Below are 21467 nucleotides of genomic sequence, written 5' to 3'. Positions count from 1 at the left end.
TCTTTATCAGCAGTGTGAAAACAAACTAATACACCATATAAAAATATCAAATCAACATAAATTAAAGATCCAAACATAAGACCTGAAGCTATGCAAATCATAGAAGAAAAGACAGGAAAAACTCCTTTGACAATGGCATAGGCAAAGAATTTATGATGAAGTCCTTAAAAGCGAATGCAACAACAACCAATAAACAAATAGGAAATAATTAAACTAAAAAGCTTCTGTCCAGCAAATAAACAGAATAAACAGACAACCTACAGAATGAGAAAAAATATTTGCAAACTACACATCTAACAAAGCGCTAACACCCAGAATCTGCAAGGAACTTAAGCAACTCAAGAAAAAATAAATAACCCCATTAAAAAGTGAGCAAAGGACATGAACAGATATATATATATATATATACACATACACACATATATATAAATATGAAAAATAACTGAATTAAAAATATACATATATACTTATATAAATATATATTTATATATATACATATATGTGTGTGTATATGTGTATATATATATATATATATAGATAGATCAGACCAATGCACTCCAGCCTGGGCAACAGAGTGAGACTCCGTCTCAAAAAAAAAATACATATATATATATATACACACACACACACACATATATATATATATATACACACATATATATATACACACATATATATACACATATATATACACATATATATACATATATATACACACATATATATACATATATACACATATATATACATATATATACACATATATATACATATATATATACACATATATATACATATATATACACATATATATACATATATATATACACATATATATACATATATATATACACATATATATACATATATATATACACATATATATACATATATATATATATATATGTATTTTTTTTTTGAGACGGAGTCTCACTCTGTTGCCCAGGCTGGAGTGCATTGGTGCGATCTCGGCTCACTGCAACCTCCACTTCCCAGGTTCAAGAGATTCTGCAGCTTCAGCCTCCTGAGTAGCTGGGACTACAGGCACATGCCACTGCGTCCGGCTAGTTTTTGAATTTTTAGTAGAGATGGGGTTTCACCATGTTGGACAGAATGGACTAGAACTCCTGACCTCAGGTGATCCACCCACCTTGGCCTCCCAAAGCACTGGGATTACAGGCATGAGCCACAGCACCTGACCAGAACAGATAATTTTCAAAACAAGACATACAAGTGACCAAAAAACATGAAAGAAATGCTAACTAGGATGTTAACCAGGATGCTAAGAAAACAGAATGCTTATACACTGTTGTTGGGAATGTATATCATAACAACCTTTATGGAAAACAGTATGAAGCTTTCTCAAAGAACTAAAAATAGAACTGCCATTAGATTCAGCAGTCTCACCACTGGGTATATACCCAAAGGAAAATAAATCTATATATACCATGGAATACTACTCAGCCATAGAAAAGGATGAACTCATGTTTTTTGTAGCAACATGGATGGGACTGAAGACCATTATCCTCAGTGAAATAACTCAGAAAGTCAAATACAGCAAGTTCTCACTTATTTTTGGGAGCTAAACAATGGATACACATGGACATACAGTGTGGCATAATAGACCCTAAAGACTTTAAAAGGTGGGAGGGTCAAAGTTGGGAGAGTGCTGAAAAACTACTTATTGGTTACAATGTTCACTATTCAGACAATGGGTACACTAAAAGCCTAGACTTGCCCTATACACAATATATACATGTAGGAAACTTGTAACTGTACCCCCTAAATATATAAAAATTAATTACAAAAAATATTATGTTGTAGTGTTAACTGGTATATCTTGTCTTGGGAAAATATGGCAGCTCCTATGAAACATCTTGGAAAATTTGTAACTGATGTTACAAAACACCCAGAAGAAATAAGTGGTCTGGTGAGAAAACTTACTCATCTTTGCCTACATATGTATACATGAGTAATTTGATTACACATTTGTGCGGGATAATATAACTGAAAAGAAAATGTAAAATTTAACTTAAATTGTATTTGTAAGTTGTAATTTCATTAATTCTGCATTATTGAAGTACATATAGGAAAGGTGCAGAAATGCATCAGGCAGTTAATACAAATACGTTTTTTTGTTGTTGTTGTTGTTTTTTTGAGACGGAGTCTTGCTCTGTCACCCAGGCTGGAGTGCAGTGGCGTGATCTCGGTTCACTGCAAGCTCCGCCTCCCGGGTTCACACCATCCTCCTGCCTCAGCCTCCCCAGTAGCTGGGACTACAGGTGCCTGCCACCTCTCCTGGTTACTTTTTGTATATTTAGTAGAGACGGGGTTCACTGTGTTAGCCAGGATGGCCTCAATCTCTTGACCTCGTGATCCGCCCACCTCGGCCTCCCAAAGTGCTGGGATTACAGGCATGAGCCACCGCACCCAGCCAATACAAATATGTTTTGCTCAATTTTGTAATGTTTATGCTACCATCAGTTTTTTGAAATATGTAACTTTTACTTTTTTTCTTAGAGTCCTCCAAATTATGTTTCAGGCTCCTTAAAAACTTTTTATCTATCCCTGATAAATATTCCTCAATAATAATTTTAAAAATCCATTTGGTCAAATGAACATGAACTCTTAGTCTTTTAACCAGAAATAAGCTATTAGGTTGATGCAAAATATTTGCATTTTTTGCCATTGAAAGTAGTGGCAACAAAGAAATAAAATTGTATTTTTGGAATAGTTTTCTCTTAAGCTCTTGATAATAAACCTGTAAGTATTAACTGCCTTACAAATGGCAAAAGAGGCCACTTGAAGGAAAGGAAAGTCCTTAACAGGACTTTCCTTAGCAGGAAAGTTAGTTGCCTGGGTCATCACTTGGATAAGAAAAAAATCCATTAAAAAATGGCAGTATTATTAGTATCATATGCATAATTACATATATAAAACTTGCCACATATTGTGTGAAATATAGTTCTTTAGTATAGGAAAAATATATTGATATATATAAAGGTATAATTATTTTAACTCTTTTACATATCATGTTATTTGACAAAATTTGCTTTCGTGTTTTTTCTTTGTAAGGTTTCATTGATACTCAAAATTCATTTCCTTTGACATAGCTCAGGAGATTTGTTAGTAAAAATCTCACCCAAATTCGTAAGAGATTTCCAATAAAATATTTCAGAAATGAAACATTTTGAAAGAATTGGTCTATCACTGTCCACTAGATAGAGCATGATAGTTTGGTGTATATTTTAATATATCAGTGATATAGTTTGGATATTACTCCCCACCCAAATCTCGTGTTGAATTGTAATCCCCAGTGTTAGATGTGAGGCCTGGTGGGAGGTGTTTGGGTGACAGGGGCAGATCCCTTATGTCTTGGTGCTGTCCTCTAGATAGCAAGTGAGTTCTCCTGAGGTCTGGTTGTTGTAAAGTGTGGCACCTCCACCCCCAACTCTCTCTCTTGCTCCTGCTTTTGTCATATCAAGTGCCCACTCCTGCTCCACCACCTGCCATGATGGTAAGTTTCCTGAGGCCTCCCCAGAAGCAAATGCCAGTGCCATGCTTCCTGTACAGCCTGCAGAACTGTGAGTTAATTAAACCTCTTTTCTTATAAATTACCCAGTGTTGGGTATTTCTTTATAGCAATGCAAGAAAGGCCTAATACAGAAAATTGGTACTAGGAGTGAGGCATGGCTATTAAGATATCTGAAAATGTGAAAGCAAATTTGGAACTGGGTAACAAGCGGCAGTCCAAAGAGTTTGAATGGCTCAGAAGACAGGAAGATGAAGGAAAGTTTGGAACCTCTTAGAGACTGGTTAAATGGTTGTTACCAAAATGCTGATTGTGATATGAACTTTGAAGTCCAGGCTGCTGAGGTCTCAGATAGAAATCAGAAATGTATTGGGATCAAAGATTATGCATATTATTCCTTAGTAAACAGCTTGGCTGCATTGTGTTTATGCCCTAGAGATCTGTGGAAGTTTGAAGTTGAGAATGATGACATAGAGTATCTGGTGGAAGAAATTTCTAAGCAGCAAAGTGTTCAAGATGTGGCCTGGATGCTTCTAACAACCTATGTTCAGATGTAGGCACAAAGGAATAACTTACATTTAGAACTTACATTTAAACAGGAAGCAGAGCTTAAAAGTTCAGAAAATTTGCAGGCTGATCATGTGGCAAATAAATAAAAACCTTTTACAAGAGAGAAACTCAAGCAGACTGTTGAGCAACCATTTGCTAGAGATATCTGCATAACTGAAAAGGAGCCAAATGCTAATAGCCAAGACAATGGGTAAAAGGTTTCAGTGACATTTCAGAGAACTTCCTGGCAGCCCTTCTTACCACAGGCCCTGAAGCCTAGGAGGACTGAATGGTTTTGTAGGCCAGGCCCAGTACCTTGCTAGCCTCCACAGTCTTGAGACACAGCTCCCCAAATTCTGGTCACTCTGGCCCCAGCCTCAGCTCAAAGGGGCACTGGTAAAACTTGGGCCATCACTTCAGAGGACACGAGCTATAATCATTGGCAGATTCCACAAGGTGTTAAGCCTGTGGGTGCACAGAGTGCAAGAGTTAAGAAGGCTTGGTAGCCTCTGCCTAGACTTCAGAGGATGTATAGAAAAGTCTGGTGTTCAGGCAGAAGCCTGCTGCAGGAGTGGAGCCCTCACAGAGAACTTCTAGTAGGGCAGTGGGGAGGGGAAATGTGGGTTTGGAAGCCCACAGAGTCCCCAGTGGGGTATTGCCTAGTGAATCTGTGAGAAGGGGGCCACCATCATCCAGAACCAAGAATGGTAGATCCATTGGCAGCTTGCACTCTATGCCTGGAAAAGCTGCAGGCACTCAGCTGTAGCACTTGAGAGGAGCCATGGGGCTACATCCTGCAAATTCACAGGGGAAGAGCTGCCCAAAGCCTTGGGAGCCCACCCCTTGCATTAACGTGCCATGTATGTGAGGCATGGAGTCAAAAGAGATTATTTCAGAGCTTTAAGATTTAATGACTGTCCTGCTAGTTTTCGGACCTGTGTGAGGCCTCCAGTCCCTTTCTTTGCCTGACTTCTTTCTCTTGGAATGGGAATGTTTACCCAATCCTGGCACCCTCATTGTATCTTGGAAGTAAATGACTTGTTTTGATTTTACAGGCTCACAGGTGGAAGGAACTCATTTTCAGATGGGACTTTGGACTTGGGACTTTTGATTGAGTTGTTGCAGAAATAAGTTAAGATTTTGGGGAATTGCTGAGAAGGCATGATTGTATTTTGCCATGTGAAAAGAATAGGTAATTTGGGGGAAGACAAGGTAGAATGATATAGTTTAGATATTTGTCCACACTGAAATTTCATGTTGAATTGTAATCCCCAATGTTGGAAGTGTGGCCTGGTGGGAGGTGTTTAGGTCATGGGGGTTGATCCCTCATGTCTTGGTGCTGTCCTCTCAATAATGAATGAGTTCTCTCAAGATGTGGTTGTTGTAAAGTGTGGTACCTCCACCCCCAACTCTTTCTCTTGCTCCTACATTCACCATGTCAAGTGCCTGCTCCCACTTTGCCTTCTACCATGATTGTGAAGTTCCTGAGGCCTCTCGGAAAGCAGATGCCAGCACTATGCTTCCTGTACAGCCTGCAAAACTGTGAGCCAATTAAACCTCTTTTCTTATAAATTACCCAATCTCAGGTATTTCTTTATAGCAATGCAAGAACAGCCATTAATACAATCAGTAAATATGTCAGATTCTACAATGAGGCTACTATAATGTGAAGATATTTTTCTTAATCATTTACATTTACAAATAGACTGAAATTCTTGTTTTATGTTATTGTCTTAGTTCATTTTGTGCTGCTATAACAGAATACTACAGACTGGGTAATTAATAAACAACAGAAGTATATTTGGCTCATGTCTCTGGAGATTGGGAAGTCTAAGACTGAGGGGCCTCATCTAGTGAAGGTCTTGCTATGTCATAACATAACATGGTGGAAGTCATCACATGGTGAAAGCATGTGTAAAAGAGGAAGACAGGAGAACTCATACTCTTATCAGGATCCCACTCCCACAATATCTAGCCCACTCCCAGGATAACAGCACTGATTATCTTAGAAGGATCTCAACTCTCAGGACTGTTGCACTGGGGATTACATTTCAAACACATGGATCTTGGGAGACACATTTAAACCACAACAGTGATGTTTTGAATAATAAATATACATCTACAAATGTGTTTCTTTCACCTGGCAATGCCTTCTTCTGATAGTTTTATTCTGCAAATTTCAATTATTCAAATAAAATTTCCTCATTGGCCCTCTTTAACGCTTTTTCCTCTGAAATCTTATATTACTTGTTGCTTTACAAATACTCTTTAAAAATTATTCCACACTGGTATCTAAATTCTTCCTTTTTTTTCCAGTCTTATCTTCCCAATTGGCTTTTAATTTCCATCAGGAAAGGATCCATGTGTTTTGACTTCTTGGTACTGCTCACAGTAATATGTAAATAATTAAGATTTAATATAATTGGGTTTAATTTAATTTCATGTAGATTCCAATTGATTTTTCCAATTAGATGTGTGAGATTTTTATTCATTAAAATACGCAATTATACTAGCATCCATTTTTACTTGTCCAAAGAATGAGCTAAGATTTAAGTTATGTTTTGCGATCTTGAGACACATTTCATATGCTCTTCATTGAATCACTTTTCTATTCATCTTCAAATTCCAGCTATAAAATATGATATGCAATTGTCTTAGCTCAGATTTACCGCAAATCCTTGTTCTACAAGATACCATGTATTCATATATTCATAAAAATATCAACAGAAATAATATATTAATAAATATTTAAGTATGTAATTTCAGAAAGAGATGGTAATGTATCAGGACAGATTTTAGTTAGGAGACACAATATGCTTATCCAAGCACAAAATTGGTTTTTATCAATTGATATTAGTTTTTGATTATATACTATATGTAAGTACTCTATTTATAATTAGAATTTTCTCATTAATAATAATAATAAATCATACCTATATTGTACCTTGCAATTATCAAAGCACCTTTCATTTCCACCTCATTTTCTCTCTTTCTCTTTTTCTCTTTCTTTTTCCCTGTTCTTTTAGTCTCTGTCTCTCTTTCAGAAAAAATATCAGTTACTTAGCAGGACATATGTTATTGTTTCCATGTTACAGATTGGAAATGAAATTTCAAAGGAATAAGTTATTTTTTATGGTCTTGCAGCTAATAATTATTAATAATTGATATACGTAGGATTGGGATCCCAAGGTTTAACTCCTAATCATGTGACTTCAGACGAAAAACGTAGAAATATCAGTTTTTCTGGATTGTTACATGGGGTCTTAGGGAATTTGAGTCATTATAACAAAGTACCATAAACTGGGTAGTTTTAAACAACAGAGATTTATTTTGCAGAGTTCTAGAGGCTACAAGTCTGACATCAGGGTGCCAGCATGGTTAGGTCCCAGTGAGGGCCCTCTTTTGAGTAGATTGCTGCCATTTTATTGTCTCATCACAGGGTGAAAAAGAATGTGAGCTAGCTCTTTGGCCTATTTTTATAAGGGCTCTAATCCCATTCATGAGGGTTCCACCCTCATAATGTAACTACTTCCCAAAAGCCCTATCTCCAAATACCAGGATACTGGGGATTCGATTTTAACATATGAATTTTGGGGGAAAATGAACATTCACTTTGTAACACATAGAGAGTGAGGTAGTCTGAATAAATGATCTAGCATGTTCACTCATAAAAGTTATTTTCATGCTCCTTTCCTAAGCCTTTTCTATTATTACAGCAATGCAGTTTGTAACTTTAAGAATTATTCCATGTAGAATGTAAATTGATATAGCCATTATAGAAAGCAGTGTGAAGGGCTGGGCATGGTTGCTCATACCTCTAATCCCAGCACTTTGGGAGGCCGAGGTGGGAGGATCGCTTGAGCCCAGGTGTTTGAGACCAGCCTGAGAAACACAGAAGGGCCTGGTCACTACAAATAATAAAGGAAAATTAGCCAGGCATGGAGATACATACATGCCTGTGGTCCCAGCTAGTCAGGAGGCTGAGGTGACAAAGGCTGCAGTGAGCTGTGATCGTCACCACTGCACTCTAGCTTGGGCGACAGAGTGAGACGCTGTCTCAAAAAAAAACCACCAAAACCAACCAACCAACCAAACAAAAAAACACACAACAACAAAAACAGTGTAAAGTTTCCTCAAAAAATAAAAAATACAACTACCATATGATCCAGAAATTCCACTACTATTTACCCGAAGAAAATGAAATCAGTACTTTGAAGAGATATCTACATTCCTATGTTTATTGCAGCAGCATTCACAACACGCAAGATATGGAATCAACCCAAGTGTCCACCAGTGAATGAATGGATAAAGAAAACATATATAGGCAATGGAGTACAATTCAGCTGTAAAAAATAATGAAACCCTGTCATTTTCAGCAACATGAAGGAAACTAGAGGACGTGTTAAGTGAAATAAGCCAGGCACAGAAAGACAAATAGCACATAATCTCACTCATTGCAGAATCTAAAAAAAATACACATCAATAGAAATAGAGAGTAATATAGTGATTTCCAGAGGTTGGGGAGGGTTGGGAAAGAGGGAATGGGGACAGATTGATCAAGGGGTACAAAATTACAGTTACGTGGGAAGAATACATTTTGGTGTTCTATAGCACAGTAGGGTGAATATAGTAAACAATGTTATGGTGTATATTTCAACTACAAGAGAGGATTCTAAATGTCTCATCACAAAGAAATGATAAATGTTTGAGGTGATGAATATGCTAAATACCATCCTTTGATCATTATACAATGTATACATGTGTTGAAACATCACAGCATACTCCATATATGTATAATTACTATGTGTGAATTATAAACAAAATATCATTCCATGTAATGTGAGGAAATTGTTTCTCTTTGAAAAAAATGTAGCTATCAACAATACTGGTAAAAGCAGATGAAGAAGCAAAATATCAAAAACCCATAATCCTGCAGGAGCCTTAACAAGATTAAATATTTGATTATTTCTAGGACACAGGACCTTTTTAAAACATTTCCTGTTGTTCTTTGGATGGTCCACTGTGGGTAGATTGAAACAGTCTACCAGACTTCTCTCTGTATCAAAGGAAGCAATGAGATCAGAGTAAAAATATCAAAGAAAGATTTTTTAAAATGAATTAAGGAAGGTAAATCCAAGCAGAGTTTTTATAACATTCACAAAAGCAAGTAGCTTTGTGTTAAATGGTGTTTTTTAAAAATATTCTCTTCTTGCTTCGTATCTTTGAGTGAGAAAGCTGGATGTGTGTCTAAACAAACTAGGCAATGCTAATACCAAGAATCCTGGAAAATGTGCTAAATTCACTATTCTATGTAAGTTTGCTCAGATGGTGGAGAAAGTGCATAAACCAGTACTGCAAACTCAGCCGTGTGTGTGTGTGTGTGTGTGTGTGTGTGTGTGTGTGAGAGAGAGAGAGAGAGAGAGAGAGGCAGAGAGAGAGAAACAGACAGAGAAAGAGAGAGAGAGAAGATATTTGAAAAATAATACAAGAAATAAAGAAAGAAATATTCAAGGAAATAGCATGAATGAAAAGCAATCTAAACTTCAGGTAACAATAAACACACTTACAGAATGCAAAAGGCTCTGGAAAGTCTCAGCAATAGAATTGAACAAGTAGAAGAAAGAATCTGAGCTCAAAGACAAGGTCTTCGAATTAACCCAATTCAACCAAGACAAAGAAAAAAGAATAAGAAAATACAAACACAGCCTCCAAGGAGTCTGGAATTATGTTAAATGACCAAACATAACAATAATCAGTGTTCCTGAGAAAAAAGATAAATCTAAAAGTTTGGAAAACATATTTGGGGGAATCATTGAGGAAAATTTCCCCAGCCTTTCTAGAGGCCTAAACATCCTAACACAAGAAGCACAAAGAATACCTGGGAAATTCATCACAAAAAGATCATCACCTAGGCACATTGTCATCAAGTTATCTAAAGTTAAGATGAAGGAAAGAGTCTAAGAGCTGTGAGACAAAAGCACCAGGTAACTGTAAGGAAAACCCATCAGTTTAACAGCAGATTTCTCAGCAGAAACCCTACAAGTTAGAAGGGATAGGAACCCTATCTTCAGCCTCCTCAAACACAACAATTATCAGCCAAGAATTTTGTATCCAGTTAAACTAAGCTTCATATATGAAGGAAAGATATGGTGTTTTTCAGAAAAACAAATGCTGAGAGAATTTGCCACTACCAAGCCACCACTACAAGAACTGTTAAAAGGAGCTCCAAATCTTGAAACAAATCCTGGAAACACATCAAAACAGAACCTCTTTACAGCATAAATCTCGCATGACCTATAAAACAAAAATACAATTTAAAAAACATAAAAATTTAAAAACCAAGGTATACAGACAACAAATAGCACGATGAATGGAATGGCACCTCACATCTCAGTACTAACGTTAACTATAAGTGGCCTAAATGGTCCACTTAAAAGGTACAGAACTGCAGAATGGATAAGAATTCACCAACCATCTACTGCCTTCAAAAGACTCACCTAACACATAAGGACGCATGCAAACTTAAGGTAAAGGGGCGAGGGGGGAAGACATTTCATGTAAACAGACACCAAAAGTAAGCAGGAGTAGCTATTCTTATATCAGACAAAACAAACTTTAAAGCAACAATAGTTAAAAAAGACAAAGAGGGACATTATATAATGGTAAAAGGCCTTGTACAACAGGAAAATATCACAATCCTAAACATATGTGCACCTAACACTGGAGCTTCCAAATTTATAAAACAATTACTAATAGACCTAAGAAATGAGATAGACAGCAACACAATAATAATGGGGGACTTCAATACTCCACTGATAGCACTAGGCAGTTCATCAAGACAAAAAGTCAACAAAGAAACAATGGATTTAAACTGTACCTTGGAACAAATGGACTTAATGTATATGAAACATTCCATCCAACAACCACAGAACATATATTCTGTTAAACAGCATATGGAACTTTCTCTAGGATAGACCATATGATAGGCCACAAAACAAACCTCAATAAATTTTAAAAAATTGAAATTATACCAAACACTCTCTCAGACCACAGTGGAATAAAACTGAAAATCAACTCAAAAAGGAACCTTCAAAACCATGCAAACACATGGAAATTAAATAACCTGCTCCTAAATGATAATTGGGTCAAAAGTGAAATCAAGATGAAAATTAAATATTATTCTAACTGAATGACAATAGTGACACAACCTATCAAAACCTCTCAGACACAGGAAAGGTGGTGCTAAGAGGAAAGTTCACAGCCCTAAATGCCTACATCAAAATGTCTGGAAGAGCACAGACAATCTAAGGTCACAACTCAAAGAACTAGAGAAACAAGAACAAACCAAACCCAAAACCAGCAGTAGAAAAGTATTAACCAAGATTAAAGCAAAACTAAATAAAATTGAAACCAAAAAAAGTACAAAAGATAAATGAAACAAAAATCTGTTTCTTTGAAAAGATAAATAAAATGGATAGACCATTAAAGATTAATCAAGAAAAGAATAAATAAAATCCAATTGAGCTCAATAAGAAATGAAACGAGAGATATTACAACTGACACCACTGAAATACAAAATACCATTCAAGGCTACTATGAACACCTTTACGTGCATAAACTAGAAAACCTAGAAGAGATGGATAAATTCCTGGAAAGATACAACCCTCCTAGCTTAAATGAGGAAGAATTAGATACCCTGAACATACTAATAACAAGCAGCAAGATTGAAATGGTAATTTAAAATATTACCAACAAAAAAAATCCAGGGCCAGTTTGATTCGCAGCAGAATTCTACCAGATATTCAAAGAAGAATTGGTACCAATTCTACTGACACTATTCCACAAGATAGAGAAAAAGGCAACCCTCCATAAGTCATTCTGTGAAGCCAGTATCACCCTAGTACAAAAATCAGAAAAGGACATAACCAAAAAAGAAAACTATGGACTGATATCTCTGATGAACATAGATGCTAAAATCCTTAACAAAATACTAGCTAATCAAATCCAACAACATATCAAAATGATAATCTAACATGATCAAGTGGGTTTTATACCAGGGATGCAGGGATGGTTTAACATATGCAAGTTAGTAAATGTGATACACCACATAAACAGAATTAAAAGCAAAAATCACTTGATCACCTCAATAGATGCAGAAAAAGCATTTTACAAAATCCAGCATCTCTTTATGATGAAAGCTCTCAGCAAAATTGGCATACAAGGGACATATCTCAGAATAATAAAAGACCTCTATGACAAACCCGCAGCCAACATAATACTGAATGGGGAAAAGATTGAAGCATTCCCTCTGAGAACTGGAACAAGACAAGGATGCCCACTCTCACCACTCCTCTTCAACATATTACTAGAAGTCCTAGCTAGAGCGCAGACAAGAGAAAGAAATAAAGGGCATCCAAATTGGCAAAGAGGAAGTCAAACTGTCGCTATTTGCTGATGATATGATTGTTTGCCTAGAAAACCCTAAGGACTCCTCCAGAAAACCCCTAGAACTGATTAAAAAAATTCAGCAAAGTTTCCGGATACAAGATTAATGCACACAAATCAGTAGCTCATCAATACACCAACAGTGACCAAGCTGAGAATCAAATCAAGAACTCAAGAAATCTCCACACTGTTCAAATCAAGAAATCAAGAGCCCCTTTTACAATAGCTGCAAAAGATACAACAACAACAACAACAACAACAAACTTAGGAATATACCGAACAAAGGAAGTGAAAGTCCTCTACAAGGAAAACTACAAAACACTGCTGAAATAAACCATAGATGATACAAACAAATGGAAACGCATTCCATGCTCATAGATAAGTAAAATCAATATTGTGAAAATGACCCTACTGCCAAAAGCAATCTACAAATTCAATACAATTCCCATCCAAATACAACCATCATTTTTCACGGAATTAGAAAAAATTCTAAAATTCACAAGGAACCAAAAAAGAGCTCTCATAGCCAAAGCATGGCTAAGCAAAAAGAACAAATCTGGAGGCATCACATTACCTGATTTCAAACTATGCTATAAGGCTATGATCACCGAAACAGCATGGTACTGGTATAAAACTAGGCACATAGACCAATGGAACAGAATGGAGAACGTAGAAATAAAGCCAAATATTTACAGCCAACTGATCTTCAACAGAGCAAACAAAAACATAAAGTGGGGAAAGGATACCCTTTTCAACAAATGGTGCTGGGATAATTGGCTAGCCACACGTAGAATGAAACTCGATCCTCATCTCTCACCTTATACAAAAATCAACTCAGGATGGATTAAGGACTTAAATCTAAGACCTGAAACTATAAAAATTATAGAAGATAACATTGGAAAAATCCTTCTAGACGTTGACTTAAGCAAGGATTTCATGACCAAGAATCCCAAAGCAAATGCAGTAAAAACAAAGATAAATTGCTGGGACTTAATTAAACTAAAGAGCTTTTGCACAGCAAAAGAAACAGTCAGCAGTGTAAACAGACAACCCACAGAGTGAGAAAAAATTTTCACAATCTGTACATCTGACAGAGGACTGATATCCAGAATCTACAGTGAACTCAAACAAATCCATAAGAATAAAAAAACAAACAACCCCATCAAAAAGTGGGCTAAGGACATGAATGGAAAATTCTCAAAAGAAGATATACAAATGGCCAGAAAATATATTTTAAAATGCTCAACATCACTAGTGATCAGGGAAATGTGAATCAAAACAACAATGCGATACCACCTCACTCCTGCAAGAATGGCCATAATCAAAAAATAGTAGATGTTGGCATGGATGTGGTGGTGTGGGAACACTTCTACAGTGCTGGTGGGAATGTAAACTATACAACCACTATGGAAAACAATGTGGAGATTCCTTAAAGAACTAAAAGTAGAACCACCATTTGATCCAGCAATCCCCCTACTGGGTATCTACCCAGAGGAAAAGAAGTCATTATATGAAAAAGATACTTGCATATGGATGTTTATAGCAGCACAATTCGCAATTGCAAAACCTGACACCAGCCCAAATGCCCATCGATCAACCAGTGGATAAAGAAACTGTGAGACACATAAATACACACACACACACACACACACACACACACACACAATTGAATACTACTCAGCCATAAAAAGGACTGAATTAATGGCATTCGCAGCAACCTGCAAGAGATTGGAGACTATTATTCTAAGTGAAGTAACTCAGGAATGGAAAACCAAACACTGTATGTTCTCACTGATATGTGGGAGCTAAGCTAAGAGGATGCAAATGCACAAGAAGGACACAATGGACTTTGGGGACTCAGGGGGAAAGGTGGAAGGGGGTGAGGGATAAAAGACTACAAACATAGTGCAGTGTATACTGCCCGGGTGATGGATGCACCAAAATCTCACAAATCACCACTAAAGAACTTACTCATGTAACCAAACACTACCTGTTCCCCAACAACCTATAGAAAAAAAATTTTTTTAGTTAAATTAAATTAAACAGAAAAAATTAAAAAAATAAAAACAGAAGCCACAGGCCAAGTGCGGTGGTTCACGCCTGTAATCCCAGTACTTTGGGAGGCCAAGGCAGGTGGATCACTTGAGGTCAGAAGTTCAAAACCAGCCTGGCCAACATGACGAAACTCCCATCTCCACCAAAAATACAAAAATTAGCTGGGCGTGGTTGTGCATACCTGTAATCCCAGCTACTTGGGAGGCTGAGGTACGAGAATTGCTTGAACCTGGTGGGGGCAGAGGTTACAGTAAGCCGAGTTCATGTCACTGCACTCCAGCCTGGGTGACAGAGTGAGAGTCTGTCTCAATGAATAAATAAATAAATAAGCCACAGAGAGACACACAGGAAGAAAGGCCATGTGAAGATATAGAAAGATTGAAATTCTGCATCTTTGAGCAAAGAAACATTAAAATTACTGGCAGGCACCAAAAGTACATAAGAGATGTAGAATAAATTCTCCCTCAGAGCCTCCACAAGGAAGCAACACTTCCAACACCTTGATTTTGGACTTCTGGACTCCAGAAATGTGAGATAATACATATCTGCTAGTTTACATCACTTAATTTGTGCTAATTTATTATGGCAGCCTTGGGAAACTAATACAGACTCATGATGCCTCCGTGGCAGCCATCCAAATGTTTGCTCTGTTGGCTTGCATGTGTGAGTTCTTAAGAGAATCCTAGAGAGTCTCTCCACTGCATTTCCCAGGTCTGGAAGGTCACCCTTAAACTTAACTTTCCCTTCCTCTTCATTCCTGTAACTTGGAGTATATCCAAAGCTCATGCAGATGTCATCCTCTTGTCTTGAGGTAAGTTTTCATATATGGTGTGCAGTTCTGGCAAGAAAGTTTTGTCCTTTGGTGGCATCCCACTGATCTTTGAGAAACTCAGAAATTCTCAAAGTGCCAGATGTAAAAAACAGGTTAGGTTGCTCTATTCCCTTCACTTCTGTAGCTGTCTCCAGTTTTCTTGCTCTGCTCTAGGAGATCTACTGTCTAACAGACAACTAACTAGGAGGATGGTATGGCAGGCTTTCTTCTTGTCAGAAATCCATTTCTAAAAGTGTCATATGCTTTCCAATTTTTTGAGAAGCATCTCCCCTGTCCCTTTGGGGATGGGAGTTAATAATTTTTCTCCAAGAGCTTATAGTTTCTACAAGAACAACAACCTGATATCTTTATCTCCTTAATTCCATACTGACTCACCTTCTTTCCTGGATTGGGAATGAAAGTGGCATTGCAGCTGGTGGTAGAGTTAATGCTGGTTCTCCAATCCCATAAATTCAGGAGTAAGTGTGGGGGGATGGAATGCTTGCCTTAACTGTTAACCAGCTTTCTTTAAAACGTTAGGTAGTTAATGCCTCATTGTCCTCAAATTTGGGCCAGGGTTACTGATTCTTGGGCACTGGATTACATTTCCCTTAACCACTAGCTATACATGCTTAACACAAAATCCCTCCACTAGCATCAGATGAGTTTGTGGGTTTGGAACTTTAGAGTGAAAAAGCACTTAGCAAGATTTGATTTCACTATATATTTGACATCCAACTCAACTGTTCAACTTACCTTTTTGTGAAGTGAGGGAATTAAAATCAGCAATTGCTTACCCAAACGATTTCAGGAGCTAGAAGGAAAAGTAAATGCAGGAAGTAATTATTTTGAATGGGGACTGTGACCAGTTTGAGAGTGGTAATACCAACCTGAGTCGTTGAATTAATTTTAGGCCTTCTTGAAGCAAGTTTCTAGGCTCTGAGAGATGTTTTAAAATGTCCATTCCGCATTTAAATGTCCATTCCACATTTAAATGTCCATATATCCACTCTTTATGGGCAGGTAGATAACATATGAGGGCATTTTTCCCTTGTCATAATGTTTGGGAGTGGGTGCTACTAGCCATTTTAGTAAGTAGGGATCAGAAACATGATATATGCAATTGTCCTTTCTCTCGCATGATTTTCAAATGATACATAAGGTATTAATGTAGAAACTGCTCATATTTACTTGAGCATAATCCAAATTCTGCTTTATATAGAGCTTAGATAGACAGACAGAAGAGTAAAGTATTTTGCATATTTTCCAGAAATACAATTGCTATTTATATTGAGTAACTATTGCACTTTATTTTGTTTATTGTTTTCCATCATTATCTAGATTCAGCCACCCTTTCAGAAAATCATTTCAGCGATAGCAAGTTGCTGATAGAATTTGAGTCCATAACACTTCACACTTAAGTCAGGCAGCATTTGTAGTTTTTAACTCATGTGATTATACAGATAGAGGTCAGCATCTGACTATTACATACAATCTTCTCATGTAGTCATGCCTGAATATACATAATGAACTTCAGATTTCTTCTTAATGAACTGCTTTCTTGTTATTTATACTTAAATTTCAGATAAGGCATTATATAGACTTTTTCAAAAAGCTATTTGTGGGAAGATCTTTATATCCATGGTCTTCATTTCAGGTGGTAAAGCATTTATTGCAAAGTACTTTTTATAAAAATGGAAAATTGTTTTGATAGCACTGCTCTATATCCACTGTCAGAGGTCTACAAAAATCTCAGAGGTCATCAATATTCTAATGTATATATATACACACATATGTCAGTCTTCACCTATCCCTTGGCCATATTCTTTAACATGTTATGGTTCTCAGGCTATAATATTCTCTTAGTCACCAGGGGCCTAAAGTAATCTGGTTTTACTAGTAGCATAGTAAAAACTTCAACCTGAGACTGACTGCCAGAGGACCTATTCATTTGATGGTTTCCTGAGTAGGTACAGTTTTCAAGTCTAGATTTAATATGAAAGAAGTATGGCCCCCTAAATATTGTGTATGGTTATTTGTAGATATATTCAAAATAATTGTTTTGCCATGATTAAAATATTTATGAGACGGAGGAGATTTTAAAATTTAAACTAATAAATTGGATCAACTCACTGTTAACTGGTAAAGCATTTTCATCATTATAAAGAGAATGCATCATCTAATTTTCAAATGTTTTATCTTTCTAATTGAATTTATAATTAGCACATGCTAATAAAATGAAAATATTAATGAGATCCTCATAGGTGCTAAATACAGTGATATCAAGTACTATCATACATATGTGTGTATATATACATATATATGCATGTGCATAAGTTCCGAAGAAAATTTTTATTATGCAAGATAATTAAGTGTCATTTGACATAAAAATTTTGCAAAGAGGTAAAAAGTGGCATAAAATTAAAGAAAGTTAATTATCTGATCTTTCTCCTTTCAGCAATTTACTTTCTTTTGTCCACAGATCAGTCTTCCTATTTGCTCATTTCTTTAATTCCCTTTAATTACAACTGAGAAGTAAGCAAGTGAGATAGTAATTTCTACTGAAATTTCCATGCTTAATCTGCAAATGTAGTGAGCACTGATACAGTCAAGGAACAGTGTGGCTGTTGTGAGAAATAGAAAATGGAGGACAGGAATTATACTCAGTTTCCCCCATTATTCAGCAATAATAGAAAAAGTTAATTTACATTTTCTTTTTTAAAATGTACATTTTAAAATTTCAATACATTTATTGAATTCAGCAACAAAAGTAACGTGTAGGGTAGGCATTTCTGTAACTTCTTTCTCCCTATTTTGTATTTTCATTTTTCTGTATTTTTTTCTGTAAAGTTTTGTATATATATAAACTAAACTAAACTTGGAGGTTGAAATAAAACCCAGATTGACACTGTATATAGACAGCAGTACAATCCAGAAGGAATCTCTTTATATGGTCAGTGAGAAACATTTCTATTTTTAACACTACTAAGGGGCTCCACTAATGAAGTTTGTCTGGCAGAGGATGTGACCTCAGTATTATATAACACAGAAATTTCTCCTCAAGGTAGAAAGCTGGCTCGAAGAAACCTGTGACTGTCATGTCCCTGAGGGGTGCTTTAGAGTTCACAGCTTCAGGATATCTGTGAAGTTCTGAAATTGCATTCAATAATTTAAGCATTAGTCCCCATGTTTGTGTGTGTGTGCATGTGTGTGCACACCTGCATGATACTTTGGGGGGAAGTGGCCCATTTGGTATGATCCAGTTCTAAAATATGATTATCCATGACCCCCTCAAAGCTTAAGATCCCCTGAAATTTCAGCTTTCTGCTTTTTTGCAGGCAAAGATCTAATTTCTCCTCTTTTTTAAGTGTTTCACTAAAGACGTGAATTATCCTGCCCTTTAACGAATAGTGGCGATACGTTGTTTTGGTCTTTACAATCCAGGAACACTATTGGTTTTGACAGGCTTTGCTCCAATAAAGACTAGTTTCACTTCATTTCCAAGGCATTCAACTCTACCCAAGTGACATTTGTGAAAGCCATATATTTCATTTGTGCATTCCAATGATTTAATTTAGTAAGCTCAATAAGCTTATCTCTAGTCAAAAACATGGCATTTATGACTGTAGAGTGAGTGATTGAATGGGATTCTTCCTGCTTCGTTTCAACTTAGACTCCATTTTGTTGTTATCAGACACCAAAGATCCCGTGAGAAAAATTGACATATGGAGATTTTAAAAGAAACTGGTTGAAACTCTTAATTCCTGAACTCTTTCACGTACTTAGGAAATACGCAAGAGAATCATGGTCTCAAGAGAAGGTTTTAAGAAAGGGGTTATTAAAACTATTGCTTTGGAGAGTGCACTTCACATGCAGGCTGTTCCATCCTCTTTTGGGGGAGAGGCATTAGGCAGGGGTTTACTTTCCAGTCCCAATATTGAAGAAGGTGGGCTTCTAGGCACCCAATTGAAGATCTTTGAAATAGTCAAAAAACCTTGAGGATAAGTGCCTGATCCCAACAAAGGAAGGTAAAGCAGTTAGTGTTCTGAGGTCTTTTCTTCCCAGGAGGTCCAGGAGAAGAGAGAGGGTCTGACTAACAGCGCTGGTGGCTGAGCTGGGAGATGCTGCTATGTTGAGATTGGTTCACTTTCTCCTAGCTTGTCAGGACACCGGTTGTGTGTCCTGATTGTTTCTGGTGAATTGGATGTGGCCTATGTGGTATGGGATCCTCTTGGGCCTGTCCATTTGGGATCTCAGGAGGGATAAGGGCTGCAAGTGTATCGTGGGATGCCCTTGGACAAGCGAAGGGTCAGAAGAATCCACATATAGACACTGATACGCCCAAGACAAGAGAATTTCAGACAAGAGGAGGAGCAGGGAACTATTCCCCAGCTCCTATAATCAAAATCATGAGACAGAGAGAGTAGGTTTTAATCATCTGCCAAGTTTATGAAGAATACCAGCTTCACTGATCTACTCTGTCCAGATAGCACAAAGCCACCCAAAGTAAATGTGGCACAGAGCCAAAAAGCAGCTTGCAAGTGCAGGAAGAAAGGGAACTGCAGAGAGTAGATAGTAGAGGCACCAGATACCACCTTAGCCCATTTTCCTCAAGCATCTAATTGGGGAAAAAAGAGATTTAAGGCTACATCAAGATTGGAATATTTTGAGTATCTATCTTTTAATGGACATTCTAATTACTGGACTGAAAGGCATTTGCAAATTAAAGTGATCATATTGTGATATATTCCCTAAGAATGTGCAAAAAAAGAAAAAAAAAAACACCTTGGGACCTACCTGAGCTTCTATTCAGGGATGGGGAAGATGGCCTCTATGCCTTTTCCTAACCTACCATCCCCTAAGGGGGAGAGAAAAAAAAAAGGTTGTACTTTATTCATATCTGAAGTCCAGTTTGATCATCATATGAGTTACACTGCTTAACAGAATCCAAGCAGTAAGTACTATGATTGATAATTGTGGTGGTTAATACTGAGTGTCAACTTGATTGGATTAGAGGATGCAAAGTATTGTGCCTGGGTGTGTCTGGAGGGTGTTGCCAATGGAGATTAACATTTGAGTCAGTTGACTGGGAAAGGTAAACCCATACTTAATCTTGGTGAGCACAATCTAATCAGCTGCCAGCATGGCCAGAATAAAAAGCAGGCAGAATAACATGAAGACTAGACTGGCTTAGCCTCTCCGCCTACCTCTTTCTCCAGTGCTGGATGCTCCATGCCCTCAAACATTGGACTCCAAGCTCTTCAGCTTTGGGACTTCAACTGGCTTCCTTGCTCCTCGGCTTGCAGATGGCCTATTGTGGGACCCTGTGATCGTGTGAGTTAATACGCCTTAATAAACTCACCTTTATACATACATCAATCCTATTAGTTCTGTCCCTCTAGAGAACTGTGACTAATACAGATTTTGGTACCAGGAGTGGTTCTAGAGGAAAAGAATATTAAAAATGGAGTTCTTTTGTTGGTTTTCAGGTTTCTGGAGTTGGCTTCTTAATGTCATTAGACATAAAAATGCTAAGGACTCTAATTCTAATAGTATGGAGAACAGACAGTCCTTGGTGTGAACAATTTAGAGAGTTATTACGTGAAATAAATGCATTTGATACTCTTGATTCACTGCTCATGAAAGGCAAGGAGTTTAGTGACTCAATACCTAATACCTTTGACCATATATGGAGAACCAAGGAACATAATGAAGTTGGTTGGTTGCTCCTGAGTTCACTGGACAGAGTGATGAAAAAAAAAACGAACTCAGGGATTCTAACTAACTCCTGGCTTCAGAAGCAGATACTGAGCCTCAAATCTGCTAAGATTGCCCTGAGTGAGTCTTATCTCCTGCAGAGAAAGAGCTGAAATTGTGGAAAATCAGACACAGGCTATTACCATGTGAGTGGTTGACCTGCAACAAAAGGTGCATGCACAGCCTCACCAGGTGTCTACTATTAAAGTGAGAGCATTGATTGGAAAAGAATGGGACCTTGCAACTTGGAATGGGGATATGTGAGAGGATTTTGATGAAGCTGGGGACATTGAGCTTGTAAACTCTGATGAAACTTTT

At 37.1% G+C, this 21467-nt stretch overlaps 1 long non-coding RNA gene across 1 annotated transcript in view; it reads right to left on the bottom strand.

Annotated features, from left to right (window-relative positions):
• LOC109026654 (uncharacterized) overlaps positions 1-20717 on the bottom strand; it is a 42813-nt gene extending 22096 nt beyond the window's left edge. The window contains exons 1-2 of the long non-coding RNA XR_002005704.2: positions 20600-20717; positions 16149-16206 (exon numbers count right to left, since the gene is read on the bottom strand). This is a non-coding gene — a long non-coding RNA (uncharacterized lncRNA). The remainder of the gene's footprint in view (positions 1-16148; positions 16207-20599) is intronic.
• Positions 20718-21467: the final 750 nt, after the last annotated feature.

The sequence above is a fragment of the Gorilla gorilla genome, chromosome 3, assembly GCF_029281585.2.
Source record: "Gorilla gorilla gorilla isolate KB3781 chromosome 3, NHGRI_mGorGor1-v2.1_pri, whole genome shotgun sequence".
In the NCBI taxonomy this organism is placed as follows: Eukaryota; Metazoa; Chordata; class Mammalia; order Primates; family Hominidae; genus Gorilla; species Gorilla gorilla.
The sequence above is the reverse complement of the archived record's forward strand: the minus strand, read 5'-3'. Positions and strand labels throughout refer to the sequence as shown.